The sequence below is a fragment of the Venturia canescens genome, chromosome 7, assembly GCF_019457755.1.
Source record: "Venturia canescens isolate UGA chromosome 7, ASM1945775v1, whole genome shotgun sequence".
NCBI lineage: Eukaryota > Metazoa > Arthropoda > Insecta > Hymenoptera > Ichneumonidae > Venturia > Venturia canescens.
The window spans coordinates 19,105,824-19,118,838 of NC_057427.1; the positions used below are offsets into that span (position 1 = coordinate 19,105,824).

Consider the following 13,015-nt stretch of genomic DNA (forward strand, 5'->3'; position numbering starts at 1 on the left):
TCATTACAATACATATTAATATTTTCGATTACGAGTACTCATAATCGTTGATTCAACAATTTTTGACAGACGCGAAAGCTCTTTGAATCCACGATTCCACCGCCATGGCGGTCAGTTTCACCAACGACATTGATTTTATTACTATATATATCCGTACACAAACGACAATGTGACGCGAGTGGCCGTTCCTCGAACCCGGGTTCCCGACATTTTCACGGACGTTTTTCTAACAGGCGCCTAATACGAAGATTGGACTCCTTCCCTATAGTCTCCTTGGCAAGCTCTTTAAATCCACGATTCCGTCGCCATGACGGTCAGTTTCCCCAACGACATTGACACAGAGCACATGTGGAAAAAATCCCAGTGACCAGCTGTTTGGTTATCATCACGGTGTTATCATACTTTTTGCGTCCACGTGCGTTATATCAAGAAAAGTGTGGAGTGTTTTTCAGTGAAAGTTTTGGTTTTTATCGATTTATTGTTTTTTTATTTTATTCACATATAGTTGTGTGGTACCATTGTCATTATAAGTGTTTGTTTGCAAGTATATAACGCGATTACTTTGCTAGAGTACTGTGTACGACGCTACACGTGTATTGTATAGGGCGTCTGTTCGCTATTAACGTCGTTTATTTTACGAAGCCTGAAATAATCTTTTTCTCGCGTTCTCGCGGAACTTATTTGTGAGACCTGGTATACGGACATTCTTCAGACAAATGAAATGAATTGATTTCTCGCTCATCTATTCTGATATTATACCGACTTTCTAGAGTCGCGGCAGCGACTCTGAGACAAGTACATTTATAACAACAACATGACATGACGAGTTGCTGCCAGAGACTCTTTACCGGAGCGATAGCGTTTCCAATTGTTTTCGAAAATTTTCAAAATTTGTTTCTTTAATAATTAATTAACTATAGTATTCCAGAGAATATTATAAGTTAACGTATTTTTTATTTTTTTTTTTCTTTCGATCGCGACCTCTTCGAACTCTGTAGTTTAACGCGTTGAAGAGATATTAATTATTTATTTTTTAATAGCATCAAAAAATGGGTCGGATTTTCGCACACATTTTTGATGTTTATTTGTTTTTTTTTAGTGACAAATCTGGTGCCATAATACATTTTATATACCTATATATTTTTTTCTGGTGCCATAATACAAGTATATACTTATATATATTTTGTGATATGACTTATGGTGTGTTGTTAAATGAATGAGGTTATAAAGATCGCGTTTGACAGTTCTCTGTAGTACAAGTATATATCTATATATTTCCGTGATGTAAAAGAAAGATCGCGAATGTAACAGTTTTCACCGACTATTCACCGACTATTTAAAAGCAGGACAATGTTTAGTGAAAATGGTGAAAAAAGTAAAGATGAAGAAAAGCGAAATAGAGGTCGAAATCCAAGATTGTGTTTTCAACAGTTAAAGTTTCATACGCAGAAGACTGCCAGTCAGAAAACCGAAATAAAATTTTGGTTCCTTCCGGATAGAGATTTCTTGAGTTGGTCCGTATTCTGAATTTTTGGATCAACAAAAATTTTTGGATCCGCAAAGAAAATGAAGAAAGATAGAGTGCAGGTGAGTATACTTGCAGGCTCCGGTGACAATGCTTTTAAGTAAGTAGAATAATTTTTCAATATAATAGTAATTTTCTGATTACAGAATCTTTTATCTCCAGTGCTAATGAAATGTGGAAGCGGTCTGTTGCTGTTCCTTTTCATTTTTGGTTGTGAAGACTGTCGCAATGGTCCAAGTCCACGGGTTCCTAAAGTGTCAGAATTTGTTACGGACCAGCAAAAATTTTGTTGTCTGAGATAAAGGTATCAAAATTTGATCCTCAATCAGAATTTAAACCACAAGTTAATAGTAGAGATGACGATGAAATTGCAATCAACAGCGTTAAAGTTTCATACTAGAAGACTGCCAGTCAGAAGACCGAGATAAAATTTTGGTTCCTTTCGGATAGAGATTTCTTGAGGTTTGGATCAACGTTGATCTGCAAAGAAAATGAAGAAAGATCAAGTGCGGGTGAGTATACTTGCAGGCTCCGGTGACAATGCTTTTGAGTAAGTAGAATAATTTTTCAATATAATAGTAATTTTCTGATTACAGAATCTTTTATCTCCAGTGCTAATGAAATGTGGAAGCGGTCTGTTGCTGTTCCTTTTCATTTTTGGTTTTGAAGATTGTCGCAATGGTCCAAGCGTAGAGGTTCCTAAAGTGTCAGAACTTGTTACGGACCAGCAAATCTGAGATAAAGGTATCAAAATTTGATCCTCAATCAGAATATAAACCACAAGCCCTATAAACTCGTTCAGTTTAATAGTATAGATGAAGATGAAATTGCAATAAAAATTTTTTTTTATTACAGTGGAAGCGGTGTTTCCTGATAAAACTCTTTTGATTCAAATGGACACGGTGTGATTTTTCCATGACCTCAGTTTGGTTGGTCAACACGGTTTTACAGTCTCAAGCGTTCCATGAAAATATATGGCTCAAAGTCTTGATTGTCCAGATTTCGTGATCTCAAGTGATTGATATGGAGGTATTCCTTGAGCCAAGGGCTTCAAATGAGTGGATACTGGGAATGAGATTCTTGGGTCAGACTCGTTGGGAATATGTTAGAACTTTTCAGTTCTGGAAGGTGCGATACTACAGAGAATGAAATTTCGATTCAGGTATATTTATATGCATTTTTTTGTAGTTTTCTATCAAATTGAATGAGAAACGAAGTCATCATTATGTGATTAATTGTATTCTATTTCAGTTAAAAAAAAAAATATTTCTGGATTTTCGCTGTGAGAATTCCGTCCAAACTGCTTGGTCATTTTTCGTGTTGCTCTTGCCAAGACACAACCATTGATTCAAGTGTTTCTCAAGGTAAGTCAGGATCCAAGTTTAACGCTACGAATTAGTCGATGATGGAAATTATTGCAATCATGGTTTGAAACACTTATATGTGCGACACGGGCATTTCTTGAAATTCGACGAAAAGTGATTCTCTAGTGTATTACTATATACCCTTTCTTAAAAAAAAAAATTCGATATATCGGAATGTAAAGCCTCTATCCGTTGCAATGGTTTTGTTTACTCGATGCCATGAATTGTTGCGAAGAGATAGTTGCCGCCGAGCATATGTGGATTGATGTCCAAATTCAAGTGGGCGTGTAGCAGCGTTAATGCTAGTTCCATAAAAATAACGCAGAAATTAACGTCTAGTTTGATTTTTATTTGAATGAAAAGTGATGGGCCGGACAAGTACTTTTAGCACATATTTAAACATAATTTGTACCGATACGAAATCGACGTCGAATATTGTGAATACCAGGGGATCCTGAAAGTCTGAGAAGAATCGATTTTCTTCTAAGTAAGTCTCTGCCACCATAGAGTAACAAATGACTTTTACCTTCGATGCGATTTTTTTTTGGATTTGAACGTTTCTCAGAACAATTACATATTGTGAAAAATTATGTATTATATACTAATAAAATACTTATCCTCCGATTGATGCCATAAATTGTAGTGCTGCACATAACTCAGATGGTAACTTTTTTGATTCACTTAAACTTTCTCAAGTTCCGGGTGCTTCCCGTAAGAAAGAATTTCTCACGTCCTATTTGAATTTTTTTTTTTCCTTTACAATATAATTACAGATTTGTATTTTTTTTAATATAATATTTTTTCATGATTTGTGAAAGCTTTTCGTAATTGTTTTGTTGAAATTATTTACAGTTGGTTTCGTAATTTTTTTTACATACCAGTATGTTTTGAATTCTTTTCACTCGTCATCCGATGTACTCGTCACTTTTGCATTTATTTGACCACGTTTTGTTCCTTTGAACCAAACGTTTTTCACGCATTACCATGGTTTAACAGATTCATTTTTTTTATTCATTACGCTTGAAATGGTTTTTTTATAACCTTTAGTAATGAATTGCTCATTTGAAGCAAGTTTTAGAACTTTCTCAAGTTCCGGATACTTCCCGTAAGAATGAATTTTTCACGTTCTATTTGATTTTCTTTTTCCTTTACAAAATAATTCCAGATTTTTATTTTTTTTAATATAATGTTTTTTCATGATTTGTGAAAGCTTTTCTTAATTGTTTTATTCAAACACAGTTGGTTTCGTAATTTTTTTTACATACCATTATGTTAAAAATTTTGTTTATTCGTTTGAACATTTCCAAATGTTTGATTTGATAACTGTTACAGAATGGCGATGGGCTCGTGGCATGAATGTGTGTGCATGTATGGATGAATGCGAGAAAGAGAGAGGGTAGATGGCAGGAGAGGTTGCGAACGTGTGGGCTCCCGAAGCTTCTCATCATCGCCACTACGCGGCTAAATCCGTTGAACAGTTTCTGATGAGTCTGTGACCATATCGGAGACGAAACGCAACGATCCCATTCTTTTCGACCGCTACGCACTGCGTAGGGATCTTCTCTACCGACCTAACCATTCCTTACTTATACAGAAACTCCTCGACGGTACACGATTTGTGTTGGACTCTGGCCTGAACGTCTCCACGGACGCGCCAGGCACCGAGTCGCTACAAACGATCGCGCGATAACGAATGATCGATAGAGGGGAGGGAGGAGAGCAAGTGCGAAGTAAGGAAAGTGCGGAAGGGAGAGGAGTGCGAAATTGAGAATGTGAGTGAGTTGATCGAGCGAGTACCGCGGCGCGTCTGTAATTATAGTGCGATTAATAAAAAAAGGCGTTATCATTTCTTTGGCAATAATACCACCCGACTGAGTGCTTTCTTTAGTCCTTCCCCGCCCTACCACGTCAAATAACATAACGGTAAATGTTTCTTATTCTCATTATTTATCTTTAAGATGATAGTTGTGTTGAAATAACGAGTAAAGTCTCGTAATTACAATCGGCATATCTGGGATTTTGTTTATTTTCGTATTTCTTTTTTCGTTTCGGTTCGCCAAAATCTCAGCTATCATCTGATATGAGAAGAATTTTTATATAAAATCAATATTGATTACTTTAGACTTAAATTCAAACAATTGGTATCTCGATGTAAACATATTTCCAAATTCTCTTGGCTAACTGGAACAAAATGTTAAAAAGATATAGATAATATGAAACTTGGAATTCAAGAGTTTCCTCAATTGTTGCAAATTATATATTTTCATGATTATTTTCTTGGTTCACAAGACGAAGTAACAACCATAACGTTTTCATTTTTATTGTGAATCGACAACGCTACTTTCACAAATTTTTGTGTACTACATCGCAAAAGGAGATATACCAGTGAACATCTGCCCAAAATTACATTTCTACCCAGGCACAACAAGTGGTGACAATGTCAAAGGCTCAGCATTCTGCGAGGTCTACAATGAAACTATGTGCGTGGAGTCGCAGCAAGGGTGTTTGGAAAGAGAGGAATGCATCCCTCACAATCCGGGCAAAAGAAACCATTGTTATGTTCTCTGGCAGTTGGATAGAGCCACCATAAAGCTCAAGGTTTTCTATTTTCTATTTATACATTGTAAAATATCTCTATACCTCTCAAAATCATTTTCTAAATAATTAACGAAATTAAAAGATTCATACAGAATTAGAAAGCATCACAAACTACAAATGAATGCATTGATGAGTGCATTGTTCAAATGTATTTTGTAGGATATTAATGACTTTGCTTAATCACTTTCAGGGCTGTTTTTTAGATAGCAAAGAATGTTACGACAAGCCTCACACTGTGTTGAAAACAATGGCGAAAAAAAAAAATTATTCTTCTGTTGCTGCAATGGCATTATGTGCAACCAGAATTTCACATGGGATCGGCAACCCACAGAACGATCGCACACAGAACGTATGAAAATTTATATTTTATAAGTTCTATGTTATAAATTTATATATAAAAACAATTATGAATAATGATTTTTATCTTTTTTACCTTAAAAATCGAAAGCTGTGCCAAAAGATGACCAACAACTCTTCACACTCATGTCCATTTCAGTTCCATTGTTGATGCTCACCATTGTTCTGTCATTAGTTTACTGGTGCTTCAAACGCCGCAAGTTAGGATTCTTGAACAAAGTAAGTGTCTGAGAATTTTATTTACTCTTTTAGTATTTTGTTTAATGATTCAAGCCTTTAATATTGAAATCTTTTTTTTGGAATCAATAAATTTTTGGTGACCTTGACGAAAAATTAAAGTTATTAAGATTCCTTAGCAACGAGTTTACTATTGTAGAATTTGTAAATCTAATTTTTGATTTTTGTTTTTAGAGGCTCGAATAATGAAAGAAATAGATTTTTTTAATTTTGTGGACAAAGTAAGACCCCATACCAAAGGCGGAAATATGAACTTGTTACTGACATCCAACTGATCGAAATAAAAGCTCGTGGCCGTTTTGGCGCGGTCTGGAAAGCATAATACAGAAATGACATTGTTGTAGCAGTCAAAGTTTTTCCAGTGCAGGATAAATATTGTGGCAAACGGAGCAAGGAATATTCAAGCTGGCTCATATGGATGGATCATCAGAATATTTTGAATTTCATCGGCGTAGAAAAACAAACGAGGCCATAACCTTCAAGCTGAATTTTGGCTGATCACAGCTTATCATGAGAAAGGTTCACTGTGCGATTATCTCAAAGCAAACGTTGTTTCGTGCCCGGAAATGTGCAAAATAGCTGAATGAATGGCTCATGGCTTGATGCATTTACACGAAGAAATTCCTCCAAACAAAGTTAAGAGTTACAAGCCAGGAGCTGCACACAGAGATTTAAAATCGAAAAATGTTCTCTTGAAATCCAATATAAATGCTTGCATAGCAGATTTTTGACTCGCTCTCATTTTTCATCCTGGAAAACCTTGTGATGTGATACTCCCGGTCAGGTAAATACTCTATGAATATTTGTATCTTTTATTTTGTACATTGTCATGTAAAAGATAAAAATCCATCGAAATTTCACCGATAAATTGTTACAGGTTGGTACTTGAAGGTACATGGCACCTGAAGTTTTGGAAGGTGCGATAAATGTCACACAATATTCGTTTCTTCGCATCGACATGTACGCATGTGGTCTCGTACTTTGAGAGTTGGCTTCTCGATGTCTACCGCCCAAGATGTTAGTCAAGTTTTTTTCTTAAACATATTGAAGAAACTTATTTTAATTTATGTAAGCAAAATGTTCGATTTCTTCAATTTATTTAACGGGGTTGTCGAATCGTAGAACCTCATGTTGAAACCAGTTGACATTGAATGCTTTTTTGTTTCAGGATCATAATTTTCGTTCATCAGGAACCAGTCAAAGAATACAGACTGCCTTTCGAGGAAGAGGTCGGTCTTCATCCTACCTTGGAAGATATGCAGGAGAGCGAAGTACACAAGAAGGAAAGAATACTGATACCAGAGACGTGGCAGAGATTCATCCAACGATCCATCGACATAAACATTGTGAAAATCCAGTTGAAATGCTTAATAGTTTCCTGAACTTTGATGGAATAGTCTCTTTTAGACCCTCTTCCTTGTTTTTTACTATCCGTTCCCCCAAACTGAGTACAAGCCGTGTTCAAGCTAATTTGTAACAGAAAATTATCAGAATTCGTCAGTAAACATTATTGAAAAACTAGATTTTCCTTTAGTTTAAATACATAGAAAGAAAAAGAGTGAAAACAATCATTTGTATAAAATTTTCAACCATTTTTGTTTTATTCCGATATTGCAGGGTCTTCTTTCCCTCTGTGAAACGATGGAGGAGTGTTAGGATCACGCCGAGGCACGCCTATCGGCTTCCTGTGTTTTATGAAACGTATTGCTACGTTGAACAGAACTCTCGTGATAAATGCATCGACGTTGATACGCGTTGATAATACGAAAGAGTCTAGTAGGTAGGTAGCCGTATGTATTCAAGTTTTAGTTTCACTGCACAACCAACCAGTTTTATTGTACCATACTTTTTATTTAAAGTTTTCATGAAAACAACATAAAATCATACATTAACATAAAAGGATATGGGGACGACGGAAAACGTCTAAATCATACGCGTTTGTGTGTTGACGAGGGACTATTTTTCTTACCTTTTATTTAACTATCCAAAGTTTCGTTCCTAACATTTGTAATTTCATATTTTCGGGGATTCTATAACTATGTTTAAATAAGTTATTCTTCTGACTGGTTAAATGAGAATTTCCGTTTTTGGAGTGAAAAAAATTTCAAGTTCTTGATCATTTGTTTAATTTCAGGCTATTTACCCAGTTGACAAGAACCGCAGAGACAGAGCAACAATAATGGAAGAGTCAAACGGTGGCAGCTCATTGCGAAGAGACAGCAAGAAGAAAATTAAATGAAATTTGTTGTTTTCAATACTCGGAAAAGAGTTGAAAAAATTAACTGAAGTAAAAACAGTCCAGCTACACATTCCGCAGGTTCTATAGTTAAAGATGTAGAAATTTTTTACTTTTTACACGTTCGAAACAAAAAGAATAAAATACTGAAAAACCAGAAAAATCAATAAAAAAAGAGTCAATTCGCAAATTATGCGTTTAGAAGTGAATTTTTCTTCGTAGAATTTATTGAGAGTACAATTATGAATAAAATATAAAACAGTTCTTGTGTGAAATTAAAAAATTTCATACAGTTGTTGTTCGGAGAGGATCTTCTTGCAAAATGATCTTGGATTGTGAACGATCAGTGAGGCAGCATATTTGCAGTTGCATCGAAGCTGTTACTTTGCTCAAAAAAGTGCTTTGATCCTCAAGGAATCTTCTGGCTAGTTGAGAAATTGCGTTCAGGACTTCTTCAAAGCAACTCCTGTCTGATGAGTTAAAAAATGGATTATTTTGATAATTCAATGAATTCGATTTATGTGAAATTGAAATCGAATTTTTTACTTCTTTCTCGGTGTGCAATAAGCATCTAAAGTTTACGTAGCATCATGATGTCGGCTCGGGCTTGGATTATTCTGGGTTGACCGAATTTTGCTACAGGATATTGGTCGCGCTAATTCTTCGGCATTTGTCTCGACGATGTGGGATAAAACGCGTTTGAGCATTACCGGTAAAACGCGATTTACCTGAGAACGATAGAGCAATAAATTTTTTATACGCACACAAATTTGTCGAGCTAAATCCCTACAAAAACGTTCCTGACAACATTTTTTCCATCCTTACTAGTTTGGTCCTGAGAGCCGATAGAAAATCTCTTTTTCAAGCTCAGGTGAAGGACGAATTCGAAGGTATTTTTCGACCTGCTCCCGAGACGAATTAGCAGGAAGAGAAGAAATTCGTCCGAACCTTATTCGAGGGTAATTTTGTGCTCTACAAGATTGGTCCTATGAACTTTCACTCTATCGTATCGTTTACGCGATATCGCCCATAGAACTAAGAATTGACGGATTTTAAAATTACATCAGCATGAATCGCTATCAGATTGGCCAAAGCTTCGCCCGCATAAGGTCTGACATAAGTAGGTTCTATTTCAGAGTCTCATTTCAAACCACCGAGATACACGCTCGATCAAGAGACTCGGTAGAGTCTCGGGACAAGTACATTGACAGCCCTGTCGTCTGCTGGCCTGAGGCTCTCGCCGAGACTATCTTTTCTCTGAATAAAACGATTCGCGGTGGTGGGGGTAAAACTGGCATGTCATTTTCTGGCATTGCGGAGCTCAAGAGATGTTTTGTTAAGCGAAAATTAGTTTGGAGACTAAATTTCAAAATCTCTTTCGAATGAGCCCGAAACCAACACGATCAGTAGCGTAATTGCTGAGAAAAAACTTTGCACAGGCTCAAGATTATGCAAAAGTTACTAACACATTTAGAAATTTGACATGTCTGTATATAATACCATCAAAGGCCTCATGTCCCTCGGTCTACTTCGCGGCGGTGTCGCGGACTGACGTCACATGCCGAGAGCTCGAAAGTCACCAGCCGAAGTTTCACGTCATGTTGACGTTTGGGGTTATGATGTTATGAAGTGCGTGCGGGATAACTAAATATAATTTTCGTCATCTAACGAAGTGCATATTACTATTTATTTCGTTAAATTTTGTGATATACTAAACCAGTATCAAAGCGGCCGCGTAAATGTAGTCTGTGATATGTGTGCGAAAACGGATATAAAAAATGCGCGATGCATATGTCAACGAAAACTTTTCAAGATTTCATTATTTTGTTCGACTGGAAATAAGCGTTAACTAAAATAATCTTTCAATTAAATCAGAGTGCGAGAAATATTGTCCAGTGTAAATATATTGTCAGTAGGCTAGGTTATATATATGAAGGCGTCAGATTATATATATGAATGAATACAACAAAAACAAACAGAACTGTTAGAATGATGTTGTAAACTTTAATTGAATAAATGTTTTCTAATTTATTTCTCATGTTTCCCATATTTTACTTCATATTCAGTTTGGCTCTGCCCTCTCCGATCCTTGTTTTCACTCCATCGGTTTGCAGCGGATCGATACATATCATTAATTAATTGCCTAATATGTGTCCTATGATTTTCTACTATTTCTTCATGCTGATTGTGGTAACGTGATTCAAGAGGTTTCCAGCTATGATCATCAATCTCACATTTTGTACATCAGATTCTCAAAACAGTTTCTGGTCTTGATATAAGTGTAGTTATTCTTTTTCCACCTGGTCTGTCGAGTAACAAATTTTGAAACTTATTCCAAAAAGTCTTTGGATGCTTTGTTTGCTGATCATATGAAAAGTCGAATCTTTGGAATGCAGTAGGCAAACACAAATTTTGACAACAATACTTATGAAATGACATGTATGTTGAGTATTCCCACTTTGCAAACTACAAATGTGGAATTATTAGTGAAAAGATTCATTACGCTAAGTCTACAGTTGCTCAGTTTTGGATGCGATCACATATAATGCCTGCTAACATCCATGGGAACATACAGAATTTCTGAATATAATGTTCGCTATGTCATTTCAACGTAACATCATGACTTTTGCCAACTTTTCTCTATAATACTATAGATTTGGATTATTGAAATACAGCAAAAATCTGAGAATTATAAAATTGATATACTGTGCCACTCATTTTACTTTTTAAAACTAACTGTAACATATATATGAAGTGAACACTCATCACAGAAGTCTTCAGTTGCTCATTTATGGATAGATTTTAAATTGCTGTCTTCAAAATTTATTGTGCAGATACATTGAATCGCAGCAGATACCTGCGAACTCTGAAATTTCTGTGCATAAATATGTGTGTTAAGTATCACCCCCTATCTTTGATTATGAGAATGAGTAATAGAACTTGGTTTAGTAAGTTTTAAAGTATTTCTTTTTAAATACTATTGAAGTTTGTATTACTGTGGTATGAAGCGAATACCTCCAAACTTTCATATTTTTGTGTCGCAGCATGTGTGCCAATCATTTAAATTTTTTACTCCAACCGTAACATGTAATCTCAAAAATTCATCACAAACGTCTTCAGCTTTTCTAAATTCCTAAATTTTCCGTTTTCTATTTTATTCTGAGTTTTTAAACTTTTAAATTCATTCCTGAATTCTCCTGAAATTGTTTTTCTCCAAAACCAATGCAGATACCTTAAACGTCTTTGAATTCCGTTGCTCTGTTGAATTGAGTACGCTCAGTTTTTTTTGCTTCTTTGAGTTCTGACATAATAAATGTTTCTGGGTGCCTTTTTTCAGCAACTATCAAACTGTAGATAATTGGATCTCAGCGGCCACTTGCAAACTTTGGAAATATATTTCATCGGGGACACGTTTTGAATGATACGAAAATGTCTAGATTCAGAATGCAAAAGCAACATTTAAAAAGGGCCAATTCTGTTGGATTTGTTGTGTCTAGAATTTGATCTATCTTTCCTCTTTTCCTTTCTTTTTCCTAACGTTATCAGCCGAAAATACTTTTAAAGTACTTTTAACACATATTTAAACATAATTTGTATCGATCCAATCGACGTCGAATTTTGTGAATAATACCAGAGGATCCTGAAAGTCTGAGAAGAATCGATTTTCTTATAAGTCTCTGCCACCATAGAGTAAGAAATGACTAGCTTGCATGTGATTCTTTTGGATTTGAAAGCTTCTTAGAACAATTCAATAATGTCAAAATTTGGAGTTACTAATACAATACTTGTCCACCGATTGATATCATAAATTTTAGTGCTGCACGTAATTCAAATGGTAACTTTTTTTAATTCATTAGAAAATACTTGGCCTCGAATTGATATAATAAATTTTAATGTTGCACGTAAATTAGATGGAATTTTTTTCAATTGATTTAGCTGTTCGAATCAAATAAGAAGAATGAGGCATCGGTTTCCAAAATGATTTCAAGGGCGATTTTTCGGTTTATTATTTTTTACTTGTTATTTAATTCTTTTGACACTTTAAAAAATAGATGCAGATTAGTTTTTTTTTAATATAACATTTTTTCAAGATTTGTAAAATTTTTTTCGAATTGTTTTGTATTTTTTTTTATGAAATAATTTTTTTACAATTAAAAAAAAATTTTGTTTAAAGTTTTTTTTATGGTTTGATTGTCCCGACGAAGGGATTGCAGCGTCTTTCTAAATAGGCTTCGAGAACTGCCCCGCCCAGAGTCTCCAATTGGGTCGCAATCGCTTCACCAGCCTACGGCGATCGTCAGATCAGGGTAACCACATGATTTCAGACCCGTCACCACTCGAGGCAGGACGACGTTCAAGGTGTAATAAATGTTGCTCAGTGAAATCAATAAGCACTTTTCCCAGATTTGAAAATGACATTTTTGTCGGGAGTAAAATTTTGTTGTCAATCTAAAAAAAAAAATGTGATTCATCGCCGTTTCTCATTCAAGATTTTTGGCTCCCGGCTTTTTGATGCTTTTTACCGGAGTGACAAGTCCGCGATTTTTGTTTTCCCGAATTCTCTAACAGGACGGCAAACCAACGAGTTGGCTGACTGAAGGATCATCCTCCTCGGCGGCTTCCTTGCTACCGCTGAATGCCAACTGTTGTAACGTTCGAGAAAACGATACAAAAAGAGATGAAAAGGATTTTACAGGA

General features: G+C 35.5%; 1 pseudogene; it reads left to right on the forward strand.

The window, feature by feature from the left end:
* The first annotated feature begins 5,205 nt into the window (after positions 1–5,205).
* Positions 5,206–8,320, forward strand: LOC122413363 (activin receptor type-2A-like; annotated as a pseudogene).
* Positions 8,321–13,015: the final 4,695 nt, after the last annotated feature.